At 42.9% G+C, this 11,801-nt stretch overlaps 1 protein-coding gene across 1 annotated transcript in view; it reads left to right on the forward strand.

The window, feature by feature from the left end:
• Window positions 1-676: 676 nt before the first annotated feature.
• PTPN14 (protein tyrosine phosphatase non-receptor type 14) overlaps window positions 677-11,801 on the forward strand; it is a 97,396-nt gene continuing 86,271 nt past the window's right edge. The window contains exon 1 of the mRNA XM_077282281.1: window positions 677-910. The gene's annotated coding sequence lies outside the window, so the exon portion shown is untranslated. The remainder of the gene's footprint in view (window positions 911-11,801) is intronic.

Genomic DNA, 11,801 nt, shown 5'->3' on the forward strand with positions numbered 1-11,801 from the left:
TTTTGCTACAGACATCTGTGAAAAATAAAATAAAATTTAAAAAATTGCGCATTTTTGTACATTGGAACATGGTCTTAGGATTCGATCACGTCTCCTCTTTCGCTGATGTTTTTATGTTGGATGTAAAAAAAATATTAAAATCACATTGCAAAAAAACTAAAATTGTATAATAGTAATAGAGCAACATAAAAAAAACAACAAAAAACTGTGATCAAATGTGACTAAGTAATAAAGACATGGAAACCTGGGGTCTCAGAAAGTCAGGCTGAGAGATTTAACCCCTGACTGCAATTTCCTGCACAACACCCCCCCCCCCCCTGTAAGTGCAGCAGGTTGTTGCTCTGTCTTCCCTCCAGGATGGGGGGCTGCTCTGTGAATCCCCCCCTTTCCCTTTGATTAATAATAAAGCAAGTAACATCCCCAGTGGCTGCACATTCCTGGGATTCCAGCAATGTGATGTAAGAAGGAAGGAGAAGCAGGGTCCATCTAATGCTCTTCACACCAAGACATTGTGAGTCAGTCCCAGGCAGGCAGCACAGCACAGCCTCCTCCTCCTCCTCCTCCTCCTCCTCCTCCTCCTCCTCCTCCTCCTCCTCCTCCTCCTGTGACTCTGCCCAGTCTCTGCAGCCTCCTCCTCCTCTTCCTCCTCTTTAGTCCTCCTTCATTTGCAGAGTTTGGAGCCAAACTTTTTCAGCTCCTGATTTTTTAGCTTGCAAAGTCCTGCTCCTGGCTGGAGACCTGATGCTGGAGACCTGAGTCTACTCAATGCTGAGGATCTGCTGCAGGTGGAGGGTGATTTATTGTCTGGTGGAGGAGACTTGAGGACACGGCTCCTAGATTTTTGTTGTTGGATGAAGCTGCTGGAGCTTTTTTTACAGACTGGAGTGAGCAGCATTGGGGAGTAATGCAGGTAAGTGCACACTGGGCTCAGGTCTCATCCAGAGGAGGCCACATGCACCAGACAGTGGCCGAGCAATATATAGGGTTAGGGGTTTTTTTTTTGCACATTGAGGTGCCTTATTGTTCCTGTAGGTCAGTGATGTCTGCTGCCCACAAAAAAATTAATGATTGCACAAATTTTTGTATTTAACAGTCCAAAATTGGTCACCAAACGTTGACTTTGCTGAATTTCGGATGCGATTGTAGTTAATGGTGGTCGTCATTGTCTGCGTTTTATGTGTGTATACATATGAAATATATAATATTTCTCTATCACCCACAAACTGATTCAGAATCGTCTATCTTTGTGACCTGGGTTTATTTTTATGATAATAATAATATAGCGATTTATTCCATGGCGCCTTACATGTGAAAAGGGTTATACATAATAAAAAAGTACAATAATCACAATAAGTACTCCATTGCGTTACCATCACCGTGCATTATCGAGACCCATCAACAATTACCTCAGCAGTTAGTGCAAAAATTTTACCTCAGAGAGATATCTATCTATCTCTCAAAAAATCTGTAATTTGCACCCTTGGCGGTGAAGACATTAAACTCCAGACGAGCGCGTCGTCGCCCCGGTTCAGATCCGTGCTGGAACATGTCTGCTCCTCGCATCATACAGTGTGCGTTCTGCCTGGATCCGTACGTTGTGTGTGTTTACACTGGCAGCCGCGGACCGCCCATCGTGTTTTTTTTTTGTTTTTTTTTACTTCTTACCTTGTCCCTTTTGTTAAGCCATCAGTCAAGTCTGCACTGGCCGCAGAGACCCCGCTCCTCATCCGGTTACAACACGCTTCTTCGACATTCCTGCTTTCTACTAATATTACGCCTGAGTGGGATATGTGCCATGTCTGGCCCTGTTACTGCTGCTCCATTAGGACATTTTTGTTTTTTTTTCCATTCAGGAGTCTGGGAAAGCTGAGTGACGAGAACTACAGGAGCTGTCATGGCGGCCAATGTGGATGTGAGAAACCTGTAAAGCTCAAACTTCTTATGTTTTTGGCCACCACTGCTGCTTCCGCATGGGTTGTTACCTGGCATTCCCAAACTCCTAAGGGTATGTTCACACAGTTATTTTTTTTTTGAGGCGTTTTTGGAATGGAAACTGAAAGGCTCCAAAATTTCCCTCGGAGAAAACTCTTTAAAAACGTGTCAATTTCTTCTTCAAAAACTCAGCAAAAATACTCAGTGTGAACACAGGATAAGGGTATCTATCTGCACAGTCTTTTTTTGCTGTTTTTTTTTTAGCAGAAACTGAGCAGATTTCATAAAATTTTCTAAGATTTGGAGTATTTCTGCTCTAAAAACTCCTCGAAAAGCTCTGTGTGCACATGGTTCAGGTTTGATAATTTTTTTTTTTCAGCTTTGAGCAGAACTGCTGCAAAAACACTTTGAAGGCTCTTCCGTTTCTATTGAGAATCAACTTTGCTGTTGCATAGGAGGTTTTATTTTTTATTTCTTGAAGAGGTTTTGAAAAATGGCGGCTGATGTGGGGGAATGCTTGTTCCTTAATATAATCCACCGCAAAAACTGTTTCAGGAAGAAAAAAAGAACTGAAATTCCTCCAAAACTGTTTAGGTTATATGCACACTGAGTCATGGAGTGGAAACTCCAAATCTTCCTTAATTTTTAATTGGAAGTTTCTGTTCTGTTTCCACTCTAAAAATTCAGCAAAAAAAACCTAGGCCACGTCCACACGTTGCGTATTTTGGTGAGTTTCTTCACATCAGTATTTGTAAGCCAAAACCAGGAGTGGAACAATCAGAGGAAAGGTATGAAAGAAGCACGTCACCACTTCTGTATTTTTCCTCCACTCCTGGTTTTAGAAATACTGAGGTAAAATAATGACCAAATGATGAACGTGTGACCATGGCCTAAGCGACGATTCATCAAGGCCTTTACACCAGTATTCTGGCGAAAAAAAAAAAAAAAAGCTTTGAAATTTTACGTAATTTTCGGGCAACTTGAGGCTGCATTAACATTTTGGGACTCTTGGCGTTCTCCTGCCATTTTCGCCCAGCTTAGACAAAGTTGCTTGACGACCAGCGATCATCAAATTCAAGATAAGCTTCGGCTTTCGCTACTCCGCAGATATTTCTCCAGCAGGGACTGGAGTACGATTTATGGCGAGGTGTACACTAGTGATGAGCGAATATGCTGGGATAAGCAGGGCTGTGGAGTCGGTGTCATGAATATTGTGGAGTCGGTGTCATGAATATTGAGGAGTCTGAGGTTTGGCTTACCCACTCCACAGCCCTGGGGACAAGGCATTATCCGAGCATGCTCGTATCCTAACCGAGTGACTTTGGCGTTCTTGAATAATATGTTCGAGCGTCCGCGGCTGCATGTCTTCACTGCTGATTGGCTGTCGAACAGCCGGGAAACATGCTGCCGTGGGGTCACGAACATATTTTTCAAGCGCATGGAAGTCCTTCTGTTAGCACACGAGCCTCATCCGAGCATCACTAGTGTACACCACTCGGTCAACACTCCTGATCCATGAAGAGGCGTATGCGTCTGACTCGAGCTATCGCCTCCTCAAGACTGGCATGAGCGACGCCAGTCTTGATGAATCGGCCCCTCAGTGTGCTAATACATATCCTTAGGGAAAGAAGAGAGAAATTTTTCCTGAAGTGGTTCTTGCTTGAAAAACTCGTCATTTTTTTTGACTGTTTCAAAAACTCGGCCTTATGGACTAGTTTTCCTTGTTCTACAGCGATCTATTCCCTAATCCTATATTTTTACTTTACAAGATAACTTTCTTTTAGTAAATCTTTGTGAGTAACTGTAATGATATCCATTTAGGCTAAGGAACAGTTCACACCACCATATTGTGACTGTGCTAATTCCTAGCAAGTCTTGTGACCCTAACTAAGGCTACGCTCACATGGAGAATTTTTTTTTTTTTTATATAGAATAATCCGAGTTTTCAAGTAGAATCTGATTCAGAAAATGCGTTTTTGTTTTTTTCATTGTTAAAAAAACAAACAAACAAACAAAAAAAAAAACCGCTCAAACTTCTCGTATGGACATCAAAGTGGAATTTTTCATGAGGATTTTGGAGCAGATTTGCTTCGCAATCCTCCTGGAGGAGGGGTTGAGAACTTTGTCATACTAGAATAATGATGCTTGGTTATAATGCCCACCAGGCAGGGAATTAGGGGAATAATGCAGACAAGAAGATATGGCTGCCAAACGGTCACGTCTGATTTTGGTGCAGATTCAGCCTGGAAATTTACATCAAGTCTGATTCCAATCTAGATCTAAACGTGGAAAGCCGGGGGATTTTCCGATGTTTATTCGTGGCACTTCTCACCGAACACCTGTGTCAGAATACGAGTGTAAGCCTCAGATTTCTTAGGTGGTTCTTGTAGTATAATACATGGCGCATTTGCACGGTGGCTCAGTGGTTAGCACTGGAGCCTTGCAGCGCTGGAGTCCTGGGTTCAAATCCCACCAAGGACAACATTGCAAGGAGTTTGTATGTTCTCCCCGTGTTTGCTTGGGTTTCTTCCCACATTCCAAACACATGCCGATAGGGAAGCTAGATTGTGAGCCCCATCAGGGATGATGTGTGCAAACTGTAAAGCGCTGCGGAATATGTTGGCGCTATATAAATAAAAACATCATTATTTATAGTACACATGAGAACATATGGCTCAGTAGAATTTTCTTCATGATTTTTCTATTCAATGCAGTTATTCCACTATTTCCCAGAATAAGCTCTCCTAGAACATATGTTCTACCACTGTGCATTCAGTTCCTATGTCTCCATGGTTACAGACTACAAACAAACATTCCGTGTAGACTGATTTTGAAGTAATTGAAATTTTTTCTTATCTGACTTTTAAAATGTCTTTTAACCGTTCCAAAAAAACACTGTACATGACTTCTAGAAGGATAAGAACTACACGTGGAAGATCTCCTGATGGCAGATCCTATTCTTCTCAGCCCTGAGCCCCCTGCATTCCTGACCTGACCTGTGACCTTCTGGATCCACCTGCTGCTTTTTTGCTCGCTGTGTTGGTTATTGCCCTCTTTCCTAAATTCGAAGTGAGGCAGCCTCCCCTAAATCGCATATTTCTCTATTATATCAGTGAGTGACAATTCTGGTGAGTGGGCATGTTGGCAAAAAATGGAAATATAAGGGCTAATTAGACCCAAACGTCTGTGTCTTTATGTCCCTATGGCAACATTTATTGTCTTGTTTTTAAGCTTTGTCACAGTCAAACCATTTTAAGTCAACCAGTGTGAAAAACCCTTTATAGAAAGGACAGCGGAGCGTGAGAGTATTGAAAGACTCCATGAAGATTGACATATTTTTATGACAGACTAAGGTCTATAATCAGTTATTGCCTTAGTTTTTGTTCGAAAAGATATATCAACTATGGAGGTATTGGAGTAGGGGCTGATGGACCCTCTCCAGCACTTGTCTTCTAAGGTTGGAGCGTTGGTTTAGCCTATCAGTGCCTGTGCACACTAAAGACTTTTCACTGAATTATTTTGTTTTAATTATTTCACCTGAACATCTCGTCTATTTGCCGCTGTTTCACTGATTCTGGAACAGCTTTTCTTTTTCTTCGGTGCCCTTCCATTCCAAAGTTATACCCCTCAGTAATAATGGTGCAAATTTGCCTTTCAACCAACTGGGCGTATACCACGGAATGTATCTGTGGGCGTGGCCATATTTTTATTGGTCAGAGGAGGAAAGACAAACGCTTCCAGAGAAGTTCTTTGGTATACACCCCGTTGGCTGAAGGGAATATTTGCACTGTTAAAGACCATAACTTTGGGGAGAGGACACAGAAGAAAAAGGAAAAGTGTTCTAGAATCAGTGGGGCAGCAGCAATAGGAGATGCTTGGCTTAAACGGTTATTCTCAATTCCAAGATCCTTTCCCAATATGTAGTAGGGGTATTAATAATGACAAATACCTCCTATTAAAAATGTGGTATAGTTCTTCTGATTAGCTGTGTCGCTTACCCCATGTGCAGGGCATTGCAGTAGCTTAGGTATCCATGGTTACAACCACTGACAGCTATCACTGGGTGGTCGTAGGCTTGGATATCTATGGCTAGGTACCATAGCTAATCAGAAGAACTATACAACATTTCTAATTGGAAACATTTGCTAATATTATTATGCCTACTACATATTGGGATAGGATCTTAGAGATGGGAGTACCCCTTTTAAATTAAAAAAATAAATCCAGTCAAAGGTCTTTTTTTAAGCCCATTAACACCAAGCAATTCAAGGTTGGTGTGATTACCCCAGGGGACACATTTCTCAGTAGTTGAGCAGTACAGGAGATGAAGGGAGTGGGAGGATGTGACATAGTAGGGTGATGGCTGGAGGCCATTGAAAACTCTATGAGGAAACGTTAACTTGGGTTTTTCTGAGGCATCGAGAAGAGGAGTTTTTCAAGAGGAAGCTTTTTAGCGAATTTTTGGAATGGATTTTATTTTCTTGAAATATTTTAGAGTTTTAAATTTTTTTTTTCTCATTGAAGAAATGTTTGTTTTCCTTCGGCCTTTTGATTTGACTGCTTAGAGCTAATTTAATCAGAATCCACTTTAATAAAGCGACTTGCATTATTCATTATTAAATAAAATACCTCTTCAGGAATTAAACAATCAAAAAACTAACAGAAGCCACTTACCGTAATTTAGTGGCCGGTCAGGGAGGACCTCCCATAGTCTTACATAGAAAACATTGGATTATATGGGACTCGCTTAGTTATCAGCAGTGGTCCTTCCCGTAGATCAGCGTGAGCCTACAGTGCATCTTCACCTTGGTTCTAGGTCGGAGGTTTTCGTGTCTGGGCATGAGGTCTTTCGTGGTGGTGTGTGAAGATTTTGGGGTGCATCCTGTTTCTAAATACCTTGGTTCTGGAATTTCCTGTGTTGGAGTGCTCTATTTTCTTTTTCCTAACCTGACGTTTTCCTATAATGTATAAACATGGCTTCTTCTAATTTCGGGAGCTAAGGCCTTTACTCTGTAGTGTGTTGAGATATGCCACCATCTGTGACCACTTTGAGGGTCCATAGATATTAGGCCGGTTTCACATGTCTGTGAAATGTGCACCGTGCTTGGTTCGGAATACCCGGCCTATTCTCAGTACCTCCTGAACTAATGCCCTAATTACGTGAGCTAGGCGGTACCTTTCCTCTCAGTGTAGGTGAGACATGCCACCATCTGTGACCACTTTGAGGACCTGTAGATCTTAGGCCGGGTTCACATGTCTGTGAAATGGGCACCGTGCTTGGCTCGGAATACCCGGCCTAATCTCTGTACCTCCTGAGCTAATGCTCTAATTCTGTGAGCTAGGCGATACCTTTCCTCTTAGTGTTGGTGAGACAACCACCATCTGTGACCACTTTGAGGACCCGTAGATCTTAGGACGGGTTTCCCATGTCTGTGAAATGCGCACCATGCTTGGCTCGGAATACCCAGCCTGATCTCTGTGCTAACGCCTTTTAGGTATGCCCGTTATGCCTAGCCAAGTGTGCAGGTGTTTTTTAGGTGGTTATGAGAAAGTCCAAATGTGACGGTATAATATCTCTGTGGGGTTCACCACTAGACTTGAATCCTAGGTTTCAGCATCCTGCCATGTCCTTTAGGGTTCCTGTACCAATGCAATAGGGTTTTAGGATTGCCCAAAGGTGCCAGTTGGGTGTCTACATAAAGTCACCAGTATTATAACTGGTGTAACTTTTATATATAGTATACTTATTTTTTTTTTATTTTTTTGAGGGGTGTGGGAATAGATGTAGTACTTGGTTTTATCCAGGGTGGCTGTTCAGCTTTGCAGCTGTCAAAGCCTTCTGAGAATTGCAGGAGGACAGCAGCAGTTCTCCTAATCCCGGCTTAAAACAAACACACATTAAGCGTGTTTGTGTATTTTAAAAGAGAAAAAAAAGTGTCATCGAACATCTGTTTTAAATTGGGGTTTTATTAATGTCTACAATGACTACACCGAGCGCAAGACTTGAGGCTACAACTTAGGGCACCAACTACTTTGCCCTTTGCAGCAAACAATAGAATGTGATGAATAGGGTCACACAAAAGAATGAGGTGAATTTTTTTATTTTTTTTTCCTGTGGAGGTATCTTACATTCCAATGATGGTGGCACTAAATGCTCTATGACCCTGGCTTTTTTTTTTTATGGTCAGTAAAAGGACAGTGTTTGTCAGAGATCATCAGCCCCGGAGAGTGTGGAATGCATTGTTATGGCCAACACTAAACCTACAAGCAAGAACGTTCTTTTAACAAAATAAATTAAGAAAAAAAAAAAGGAAAAATCTTTATTTTTTATCTTTAATTTTGTGTGGAACCTTTTTAATAGGAGTCTCACACGTTGGTTTTTTTTTTTGTTTTTGCGGACCCTGAAGGTTGAACGTAGCCTGTGAGATCTGTCAACTGAAGAAGAAACCTGTGAAGTTTGGAAAGTTGTGTACAAGTAATTTTCTCACTTGTCTGTCACATCCTACGACAATTGTCCAGAAAACAAGGAATTCGGAGACGTTGTGTAACTAGGAGTTCAGACCCAAAGGCTTTTTTTTTTTTTTTTCGAAGTGTAACATAAAATACATTTATATACTGTCCATATTTTCTTCATGTGGTTTTTAAGGCTGGGGCTACGTGGCAAATTTAGTATCGCTATTCGTGCAGGTGAAGATCGCAGTGTTATGAAAAGATCCAAACTGGCTTTATTCTGGATTTAGTGAGGCTTACCATCGCGGCATCTTGCAGGTCACAACGCGACCACATTCACTCGTTATGTTGCGACGTAGCGTCGCCATATGAGGATATTTGGCAACAGAACCTGTTTTGCTTCCTAGGTTTTCATGTGGCCTAAGGGGCCTTTCCAGCCCCTGAAGGCCCCTATATATAATATGATATAGGTGGGGCTGGGTGGCCGTCTAATGTGTATGGGGGCTTCTCGACTCTCCCCTGACAGATGACATCAGGAGAGAAGGATCGGGTGGTAGATAGTAATTTGGCAATGTCTTTCTCCGCTGTCTCCTTGATAACTCATGGCCATTTGGCTTATCAAAACATTCATGTATTTGGGAGTCGCGAGTGCGTGAGCTGTGGTATGTGCAGGCGGACCATCCACACCGGGAGACCAAGTGGGCGCTATGACCTCATGAGTCGGCATCTGAATTTCTGTGGTATCTACGACAATGGTGGAGAAGGGAGCCGACAACTGCCTCCTCCGCCTTAAGGCTAGGTTCACATTAGCGTTTCTGTGCGCATTGTATCATCTGCATGCGCTAACGCATGCCAAAGCACATGCAAAAGCATACTTATGCCTGTGCATAACGCAAACAAAAACGCGTGTGCGTACGTTTTGGCATGCGTTTGCGTTTTTTATGCGCATGGTGGAGGCAGTGACATTTTCTGAACATGCGCAGTCTGAAGTACGCATGCGTATCGAACGCAGTTGTACTCATGACCTTGTGTTTCAATGCGTTCCTGAAGACCAGTGTTCCCCCAACTCCAGTCCTCAAGAGCCACCAACAGGTCGTGTTTTCAGGATTTCCTTAGTATGGCCCAGGTGATGGAATTGTTGCCTGTCTAGATGATGGAATTCTCACCTGGGCAATACTAAGGAAATCTTGAAAACCTGATCGGTTGATGGCTCTTGAGGACCGAACTTGGGGAACACTGCTATAGACTAATAGGTTTTTTTGCCCTCCTACGGCCCCCTCCACATCTCCTGGTGTACTGGCCTGTCTCCTGGTAGTGCCTGCAGCCTCTGGACACTACGCTGACAGACACAGCAAACATTCTTGCCACAGCTCACATTGATGTGCCATCCTGGATGAGCTGCACTACCTGAGCCACTTGTGGTAGCATGAGACGGACTCTACAACCCACACAAGTGTGAAAGCACAACCAACATTCAAAAGTGACCAGAACATCAGCCAGAAAGCATTGGTACTGAGATGTGGTCTGTGGTCCCCACCTGCAGAACCGCTACTTTATTGAGTGTCTTGATAATTGCCAATAATTTCCATCTGTTGTCTATTCCATTTGCACAACAACATGTGAAATTGATTGTCAATCAGTGTTGCTTCCTAAGTGGACAGCTTGATTTCACAGAAGTTTGATTTACTTGGAGTTATATTCTGGAGTTATATTCTGTTGTTTCAGGGTATGTGTCCACGTTCAGATTTGCTTCAGGCTTTGGTCAGGATTTTATGCAGGTAAAATCCTGACCAAAAATGCACCTGAGGTCACTGGAAGGTCACCTGCGGTGTTCCTGCGTGTTTTGCTCAATGTAGCAATATGCTGCGTTTTTTTGCGGGAAAAACGCATGCGTTTTTTAATGCACAGTGGAGACGGGATTTCATTAAATCCCCTCCACTATGCTGTAACATCTGGACGCTGCGTTTTTGACGCTGCGGCTCAGCGCTGCGTCAAAAACGCAGCGTTTCCTGAACGTGGACACATACCCTAAGTGTTCCCTTTATTTTTTTGAGCAGTGTAGTTACACCAAGTCATCACAATGGACCCATGTCAATATATTTTGGCATGTAATTCCCAGGTGTGTATGGCGTTCTACCTGAACATTGGGGCTTGCCTATAGAATGGGTAGTTGCACCAGGGTCACAGTGCCTGACGGTATTTTTGGAAACTCTTCGCAGCTGTCAGTGTTGAGTGGCCTTCATAAATTTGGGAGATATACAGTATATATATACTACCTACTCAGCCAAATACATTTTTTTAATGGAGGGAATTGAGGTAGAAGGCAGGGACTTTAGCAATGGGACTCTGTGACTTCTTTGTACATTTCTGCATGTGTGTGTGGCTAACTTCAGGTTCGTGAACTGGTCCCTGATGCGTGCTGCTGTCAGTGGAGAGGTGATGGGAATTCTGGCATTTTCTCCTCTGAAAGCAGTCGACGACGTTCTCTAGGCAGATGTGGGACCCTACTAATCATTTATGGAATTCTGTGGAGAAGATGGGATATGTAATCTAGATCCATCCCTCTCCCAAAATGTCGGTCGGGGGTCTGGGTCACAGAGTGCTTTGTGGTCTTAATGGAAAGTCTGTAAAGTGTGGAGACTTCTTAAAGAAGATTGTTTATTTGTCCCATTTTATGGAAATTAAGGGTTTTTCACATGTGTGCCCTTCATGGCCTAAAAGGGAATAACTGCTTTTAGGTCCCGACCATTACACAAAAAGCATATTCTGATCATAGCTGAATGCGGTTTGCATAAATCCTATAGAATTTTTGGGGCAGTGAGGTGCGCTCATTATGCAGCTTTGAAGTTAATGGCGCTGCGCTCATCTGTATTTCTAATCCTGTGTGATATGGCCGGGTCCTGAAATCGGCTATTCACGTCTCTGCATTTCTTGGCCGTAGGGAGTTGTCCATTCTCCTAGTTAGCATGGTTTTACTATGGACACAGGCACATAGTGACCCCTTCCCATTTGCGCAAGATTTGGGCTCCGTGCGGTTGTTCTTTATCGAGGGCGTAACGGAATACTGGAAAGAGTTGCTTCCATAATAAAGGAGAGTATGAATCCGTGCTACATCCTGAGATATGATAGTAGTAATCTGAGAAAAAAAAAACACACACAAGGCAATTTTTTTTTAAAGTTTTTTTGCAACATCTCCTATATTGAGGGCATATAGGACAGAACAGGGAGTCCTCATTCTCCACCTTTAAAAATGTACGACAACTCCCCCAACTATAAGATCTGATTGTCAGCGGTTCATGGGGTTGCTGACCCCACTGTTTCTCGAGAGGGGATTGTCACAGCTGTATCCATCATTCCGCACTGACAACCGCTCTACTCCGTTCCCTTCTCTTGGGTCCCAGCATTCGGACTTCCACCAA

This window comes from Ranitomeya variabilis, chromosome 2 (assembly GCF_051348905.1).
Source record: "Ranitomeya variabilis isolate aRanVar5 chromosome 2, aRanVar5.hap1, whole genome shotgun sequence".
Taxonomy (NCBI): domain Eukaryota; kingdom Metazoa; phylum Chordata; class Amphibia; order Anura; family Dendrobatidae; genus Ranitomeya; species Ranitomeya variabilis.